This window comes from Centrocercus urophasianus, unplaced genomic scaffold (assembly GCF_019232065.1).
Source record: "Centrocercus urophasianus isolate 14NV4802_14NV808 unplaced genomic scaffold, USGS_Curo_1.0 seq_21, whole genome shotgun sequence".
NCBI lineage: Eukaryota > Metazoa > Chordata > Aves > Galliformes > Phasianidae > Centrocercus > Centrocercus urophasianus.
In genome coordinates this window covers 4,664,013-4,672,871 of record NW_024884767.1, presented here as the reverse complement: position 1 = coordinate 4,672,871, position 8,859 = coordinate 4,664,013, and the positions used below count along the sequence as shown (strand labels likewise).

Sequence of the window (8,859 nt, the reverse complement as noted above, 5' to 3'; positions counted from 1 at the left end):
CTATTGGTGCCTTATGTAATTGTAATACTTAGGATTTTCTGTAAAACTTATTGTGACCTCTGTCAGCCTGAAAAAAAAAAAAAGCATAAACATAAACCAGTAATTCCTTTTCTCAAAAATATTTTTAACTGTACAATTCCAAACAAAACTTGATGAATTATTGTGGGAAGCTAAGCACTGACTTTTATAGAAGAGTTATTTTATTTATTGTTTATCATTATTATTATTATTATCAGCGAGTACTTGAATCCTAAAATCAAATATGTATTACAACCTAAGACAAAAGACTAGCAGATAAAGGCAGTTTGTCACTATTTGACTTGTGATCAGAGAGGAATCGCTTTGACAGAGAATGCATTTTCTTAGCGTATATCTGATGATCAGCTTAATGGCAAATGTCCTAGTTTCATATCTCTACTTTAAAAGATGGATGATAAGCCAATTGGAATGTGACTAGTTTACTTTTTACCAGCACTTTCCAGAGTATTGTGGTTGAAAATTAAAGTTGTTGATATGAAGTATAATAATTCTAATCCCTAGAGGGATTGGCAGAGTATAGAAATAAAACCACCTGTGAGTCAGTGTAACTTATGTATTATATACTGATTTCCAGTTCAAACACTGGAATTAGGCGCCTTGAGGATCTGTTATCTTGTAAATTATTTTTGTGACATGATTTTAGGAATCTAACACCAAATCTAAAAAACAAAAAAAAAAAAACAAAAAACAGTTTTTCTGAGTTTATCAGTAAAATAAATGTTATATTAATGAATACATAATTTATATTGCGTCTAATACTGAAGTTTGTGCTAACACTTAAGTCCCTTGGGAAGTAATAGAAAATTTCTTTCAGGATAAAGTTAAGAGAATGTCTCTTAATTCAGGATGTCTATGTTGTTGTTATAATAAGCATCCTTTTACCTTAAACTTGCTGCTTATAAATATTTTTATTGTATTGCTACACCTTGCATAGCTTGTATTAGAAGGTAAATTAGGGACATGAATGTGAAAACCTTAATTCCTGCAAAAAGTGCTTAGCAAGTCCCACTGAGACTGCTGAGACAACTTGTGTGTAAATGAAAAGTCTCATAAATAATGATTTGCAGGATCAGGCCCCTAGAAAACCTCACAGTCTTGCCTGTCCCACAGCTCTGTTAGGAAAGAGGGCAAAAGAGCGTCCCTTTTTGGTGTCCTGTAATCCAGAAATCAGACATGTTTGTTTCTTCTTCAGATTGATTGAACAAGAAAAAAAGGAATCTTAATCTTAAGAGTCTTGTAGAAATTGGTCCTAAATGGTGCATATTGTGTGTGACATTAAATATTTTGGAGTTATGTTCCTTAGATGCTAATTGGGGGATTTAAGAAAAAAAATTATATGAATACCTACCTTGTGTGCATTTTCTTTAAATGTTGGGGTTTTTTTATAAACTCTCTTTGTCTGTGTACTTGCAACATGTATGTTTAAAACGAAGAAATAGACACCTTAAATAGCTGTGCTTTTTAAGACATCTAAAGCACTGTAGACAAAGAAACCTGAGTTTTCTTCAGCTTTTTCCAAAAGTTTACCTCTGAAAGTTTTTGATAACTCACGATTTAGTAGATAAATATAACTATAATGCTAAATACCTTAAGAACTGAGCAGAAGTCGTGAGCTGAATATTTTTGACATCTTCTTTTATTTTAACTTTTCTCTATAAGAGCTTAACTTTTTTTTCAGCAAAATAGTTCAGTTCATCTTAAGAGACAGCTAAGTAGTATTTCTGTATTCTCTTTAGCAAGAAATCGTGAGCTGGTATTAGGTGCTGGAAAGAAAAAGCATTTGTTTTTCAATATTTAAGTTCCTTTTCTACCTGTTGGATGTTATTATTTTAAGTTGTACACATTATCTAAAAATTAAATGAGATGTAGTGGTCTTCTTTTGATAACATGGGTTATAAAGATTTAATTCTAAAGATTATATAAATGCCATGCAGTTTTAAGAAGTTTATGGTCTCTGCTTCAGCATTTTGAAAAATAAGTGGAGTAGTTATACTTGTGGTGTATTTTAAGCTTTTTATATCTTGCTATGTGGTATTAACAGAAGATTTTTCTGTGTTCATGTTTAGGCTCTATAACAACTTATTCATATAATGTGCAAATTATCACATATGTAATATGTAGAAGACTTTTGCCTTAAGAGTCAGGATAGTATTCTGGTATTTGAAAGGGCTGAAAATACAATTTCTAACCTTACGTCTGAAAAAAAATGGACTTAGAAAAACAGCTCTGGTCAGTAAGAACTACTAACAGTGCTAGACAACTGCTGACAAAACAAAAAAATTCCAAATTTTCTACTTTTTTTAAACATCTGAATTGATTGAGCCCTGGGGCCAGCTTTAAGGTAATTTTCTCAGAACTGGCACACAATGTTGCATGTAGACAGGTGATTAAAAGCTAGTGTCTTAAGTCCTCCACCTTAATCTCACTCTCTCATTTACTGCAGTGCAGTAGAGCTTGTCTATTCACCAGGATCTGTCATCTTTAGGAAATCAGACCAGCTTATAGAGGCGATTCACAAAACCAACAGTGACAACAAAGTCTTATGTTCCTTACAAAGGAAGGATTAGGCAGTTCACATGTCATTTTGATTGGACAGAGATAAAAGCTGATTGCTGCAGCATGGCAAGACACACTTCAATTTCAATTGATTATTCTATAAGACAACTATAACTCTGTTGCTTAGTCATTGTTAAATGCAATTTGAAGGAAAATTCAGTTTTGACCTTAGTGGTTTTGTATTACTTGATACTATATTGTGGAGCCACTTGTAGCATTGTTATACAAAATTTTAAAGACACTTTTCATTCACCTCCCTTGGGAAATATAGTTAAAACATAAAATATGATTGCACTTGAATGTTCAAAAACATTTTTGCCTACATGATATCTCAAAGTATCAACTAAAATTTCTTAGAAGTGCCTGGGATGATACTAAATTCATAGCACTTGACCTGGTAAGAGCTTATGTGCAAAGGAGAGTACTGTGCGGATTTATCAGAAAGTATAATACTGAGGAACAAACAAGTAAGTCATCTTACTTTCTGTCTATTTAGTTATTTTTAAGTACATAATGTAAAGTAAAACTATACTTTGTGATGCATGCGTAAAATAGAGGTCTACTTTGAAAACAGTTGTGGAATGAAACGCTGTTCCTTTATGATTAAATTTTTTCCTTTATCCTTGAGAAGGAGTTCAGGCCATTTGCATAATTTAATTGTAATACTCAGCCTTTAACGTTTGGGTGTATGAAAATTTCAAGCTGATTACTTCTATGCTAATTTCTTGCCATTTTTCAAAAAAACCCTCTTTTTTTTTACCCAACTGATGCCTCCTAGTGTTCCACATAATAAAACACTAATGAGTCAACCATAAATGTAAACATTGTTTTTTCATTGCCTTCATCTTATGCGATACATAAAATTAATATTTATGTCTTTAATTTTGTGCGTGTTGTTATAATCAGACAGGAAACTCCTGTAAATTGAGATGTTTCATCTTCATGGACACTGAAAGCACATTTTGATTCCCTTTGACTCTTGCTTTCTCTAGCTGTAGATTATGTCATACATAAGAGTACATGTTCCTTTTCTTCTTTTGTTTCCCATGTACATCACAGTAACTTCTGAATAATTGTACTATGGGTCTCAAGTAGAAATTTTTAAAGTTTTGATAGGATTATGTTTCCAAAAGTGACCCCTATAACTGCAGTTTTAGAAATTTTTGAAATATCTTGAAGTGCCATGCAGCCATATAAAATGAAAAAGAGAAAGGACTAGTGTGAAACATGCCTGTTTAATACAAATCTTAAAGAATAGTTAAATCATCACATTTTGAAATTGTTCCTGGTTATTTCAATACCGTGTTTGGAAGAAACTCTGTTAGTACAGTTTTCAAATCCATGAAACATTCACTTTACAGTTTTGTTTGTACAATATTGAAACAGCTTGGAATGGTAAAGACTGAATTATAGTGTGCTTTTCTTACAAGTTTAGTCTGACTTATAACTTATGTGAATACCTGGAAAAAAAAAAAAACAACATTCAATTGTATTAGATTTATATCATAGAACAATATAATACTTTATTTCTTTGACAGGAGGGTGTAATTTCCAAAAAGTTACCCAGCGTCAGTGCGATAAAATATAACTTATGGGCCCCAGCTGTCTATTTGAACTGTCAGGTACGATCTTATAATGATAAAGAAGCAGCAAAGGCTGAGAGCACTTTTTAATGTTGCACAATTTTATGTAAAGAATGAGATTCATTTAATAAAGATATTGAAAATATTGCCTAGTATTTAAGGATTTCAAGAAAAGAATTTGTGATATATTTGTTCTACTAAGCAAGCAGAAAGGAGAACAGATTCCTTCAAACAGAAGGAAACAGATTTTGCAATCAAAAATTGTAAGTTTACCAGGTAACAAACACTTACGTCTTCTTTATCACCACATGGTAAATCTCAGTGCCTGCTTACATCTGAAATAGCTTTTTGCCAGTGAATACAGGGAGTTACATCTATATCTGTAGGTCTTGGTCATGAGAATAATTATTTAGTTTTACAATATATAAAAATATAGTTTTTAGGATTGTATACTGTCATCAACCTTGTTTGTATTACATTCTTCCCCCATCATTTTTAAACTGTTAAAAGGCAATTCTGGGATCTGTTATTTGTGTAAGACTTTAAGGTTCTGTGCATCTTGAAAGTATTTCAAAGTGTGGAAAAGGTATCTCTTATTCAGCAAGGAAAGATAAAATGAAAAAGTGATAGAATTTTCTCATTTTCTCTTACAGTTACGTTGCATCTTCCTTTGCAAAGAGAAAGTAAATTTGAAAGAAAAATAGAAGTAGGCATTAAGAAGACTCTTTAGAGCAATACAAGTGTAGAAGTGTAGGATTATAACTTATTACTCTGAAATACAGCTGAGCAGAACTCAACTAAGGTTTTTTGTGTCTTTTTTTAAAAAAACAAAAACAGCTAAATAGTTTTAGTTTGTATTACAGAAATACATCCTAGGTAACTCTAGAAGTACAATACCTTATTTATTTTAAAACTAATCTGGTTAAAATATTTGAGAATTTTCTTTACTATTTTAATGAGTAAATTCTCTTGAAAGGTTCAGTATTTACAGCAGCCAGGACTCTAGCCAGGCCCTTTCTGCAGTTCACTAAACAGGTGACATAGTAGTCACCTGCTTCAGCAGCATAGAGATACATATCTCTGCTGTCTGCCACCTTCCCTGGCACTGGAGGGCTTCAAGAGTTTGAGCTTAAGAGATCCTGGCAAATTCAGCAGTCCTGGAAAGTCAGTATCTGCTGCCTTAAATTAACTATAAAACAGTCCACAAATTTGGGATGGAATTAAAAAAATAGCACAAAACTCCTGTGCCTCTTTTCCCAGGTTACAAAGAACTACTGATACTGGACTTGGATTCCAATCTAACAGGTCTTTTTCTACTCTTATTTCTCTGAATATATAATGTGTTCAGTGAAGTTTATCATGAAAATTATTATTAACCGTGTGCCAGTGCAGGATTCACCTTAGATATTGCTGTCTTTTCTGTCTAATCCTATTAATCAGAATATATGCACATAAATGAACAGAACTAGAAAAATCATCATCTGTATTTGCTTTTATAGATACAGGGATCATGTCATTTGTGGAGCCCATGCCCAGTTACATTTTACTGTTTACTTTTAAGTAGTCAATCAATAGCTGTTAGCAAAATCTGTACAAAGGACATGAGGATTGTGAAATTGTTTATAAAACAAATCTACAAAAGTAAACATAATGTAGAATGTCTACCTGAAACATTACTTTTATAACTAAGAAGCAACATAGTAACGTGTCATGCATTTGATTTCTAGTAGATTTTTTCCCCTATGACAAATACATTGCTGTTTGACATTGTATTAAAAATGATACTGTGCTATTTTAATCCCAATAACTTAGTTACTGAAGGATCACTGTAGAAATTAAGATGTTCTCAAACGTATCCACCCGTGTAAGAGGCTAGAGGAGGGTAATTTTCATTTATAAAATCCATGAGGACTCAACAGTAGAGATGATTTAAAATCTTTGAGGGGGGAGGGGGGTTGGTTCCCTAAATATTGTGGCAGGGGGAAGGGTGAAACAGGACACTGAGGTTCTGTGCCATTTCCATAGAGCTGGCACCTGTATTCCTTTCATCCCTTTCGTTCTGGCATTTTATCTTTAAACGTGCACTGCCTGGAGCTCCCCTCTGGTTGCAGTAATCCTTGGGAATACCTGTGTAAGAAAAGTTAGTAGGACATTTGGAAGATATTCTGCGAAACAAACAGGAGGCACTGTGTTCCACTCACTTTTGCTTAGGCCTGTTTTACCTCTGTCCATCTGTGTCCTGAGTGTATCTTCTGTCTGTACTGAATGTGAGAAGTGGGAGAAGCAGCATATAGGAGGAGGGCATTTGGGAAGATGAGAAAGGATGTGGCTATCGACTATTTGGAAAGATGGCATCAAATGGAGGAGGGTGGACAATCCATAGTAATTGTACTTAAAACCTTAATCTTGCGGACTTTTTAAACAAATTTCCTTTTGAAGTGTATAGAATTTGGTTTGCGAAGAGTAACCTTTCATTCTTACATGCAGGGCAACAGTCTTAATAAAATAATAAGAATGCTTGTTTAAATGCATTTTATTACACGTGAAAAGAGCCGATCTTAGAGTCAGTCTGTGATGAGAACCCTTCTGCTCTAAGAATACTGAAGTGTTCTGTTTTTCTTTTATTATATCTAGGTGTATGGGGTGCTAATAAGGAACTGATGTAGCAGCAGAATGAGAAAAAAACAGCTTATTACCCCCACTGCAATGTACAAGTGTGAAACTGCATGCTTACCCAAACTTCTACATGACTTTTTTTTTTTTTTTTTTTTTTTTTAATGCTGAAATATTGAGACGGGGCATGCATCCTTGCAGTGGCATGCAAAATGTGTAACTTTATCCAAAGCACACGTACATAAATTTTAAAGTTCAGAAATCTGGCCTTAGATGTTAGTAAGAGCCTATAGACAGTTAGTCTTATTTGAAACTAACTAGAATAAGCAGAATTTCACTGAAGTTCTTCTCAGAAGACATTAAAAAATTATAACCTAAGCTTGTTAGGTTAGTAGCAATCTTTTTATGTGTGATGTGTTGCTAGCAATTGGAAATAATTTTAAATTATGCTCTAAAATATGTATTAATTGGAAAATAATATTCCATTTTTTTCTTAAAAGGAAACACGATTGAATAATTTGCAAGCTACCTAATTAAAGCAGAACTGCCTGTGAATGCATATGTAGAAATGGATAATGTCTACCTCTGTCCTTGGTAGGTAGAAATCTGTGTATCTTCTCTGAGTAACAATAATCTAATTCCATCTATGGATCTGACACTTCTGTTTTTATTGTTGATGCTGCAATTAAAACTCATAGGACAGAAACAGTATTCTTTTACATTTTCTACTGGCATTCAAGTAGAAAGATGTGCTAATATTTCCATGATTTTTCCAAAACTTGATTTTGATAAAGCTAAATGAGGATCTATCTTAAGTACCTGTTCCTAAATCTCTGTTGAGGCAATTACATTTAGATCAGTTATGCTTTAAGTAGATATTCGTAACAATCCCAATACTGTATATTTTGTGGATAAGAAAAATAGTCCTCTTGGTGGCATTTTTAACTGATCAAGGATAATGTTTAATGGTTATAAGTATAACGCAAATCCTTAGGTGCAAAGAAAATCAGGGAAGTGGTATTTTTGCACAGTATTTTAAAAATATTTGTTTGTTTTTTCCTGCTACCAATTCCCTTGAAAAATACTTCAGTCATTGCGCCATTTTTCAATTGAAGTATTTTTTTAACCTTTTTTTTTCCTGCCATTTAATATGAAGCAATATCTGATGTAGCAAAGCATGACATGAGAGATGTTCTAGTCTGTTTTGAAGAGTAGCACTCATCATGTATCTGGACAAGTGGTGATTTTCTGGTGCTGACTTCTGTTACAAGTCACTAAATGTCATCTGCAAAACAGTAGCGCTATGTTCTACCACATTTTTCTGTATGAGATTAAAGAGAGACCTGTCGTGAGACGATCACTTTTTTGACTACACCAAACAAAACATGAAATAGCTATCTCCAGTGCTATCTGATAAAAAGTAATATTGAGGTTGGACAGGAAGAAAGAATTTGTTCTCTCCTTTCACTCTACTGTTTTCCAGATGTGATCGGAAAGAGGAAGCTATTCTGCTAATGGATCAGAAGATTGCTCTGTAATTTAAACACCATTCTAAAAATAGAGCTTCCATGTTTGAGAGACAGAATTTCAAAATACAAGGTAGATATTTCTAAAAGACATCTTTAAGAACACAAGAAAGTCTATAGACTTTTTTTTAGTTTTGTGAGATTTTCATGCTGATACTTGGGAAAGAAAAGAATGAGCAGTATTCTATTTTTATATGTTGTTTTAAATGTTTGTCTTAAATTCAGAAGAATTAAATAAATTTCTTGTATCATCCCTGTGAACTGAAAAGTTTTTGGATATATGGTGATCTAAACTAGATATCTAAAAATATGAAGTGACCATAATAAATTCTCTAGAATTGTCCAAATTTTAAATATGATTCTCAAATATAATAATCTGATACATGAAACCCATCGGTGATGATTTTCAAGAAAACCAGGAAGTGGAATCATTCAATATGAATTACAAAACATAATTAAAGGAGATTTTAAAAATATATTATATATCTTGAACGTGTAATTCACCAATGCTTGTCCCTAAAATATGTGTATACTTTATCTCA

General features: G+C 32.8%; 1 protein-coding gene across 9 annotated transcripts in view; it reads left to right on the top strand.

Moving 5' to 3' along the window:
* MEF2C (myocyte enhancer factor 2C) overlaps nt 1-8,859 on the top strand; it is a 122,214-nt gene that overhangs the window by 1,184 nt on the left and 112,171 nt on the right. The window contains exon 2 of one of the 9 annotated variants that reach the window (XM_042822871.1): nt 7,292-7,385. The exons of the other annotated variants lie outside the window; for them this stretch is intronic. The gene's annotated coding sequence lies outside the window, so the exon portion shown is untranslated. The remainder of the gene's footprint in view (nt 1-7,291; nt 7,386-8,859) is intronic. 9 annotated transcript variants of the gene reach the window in all.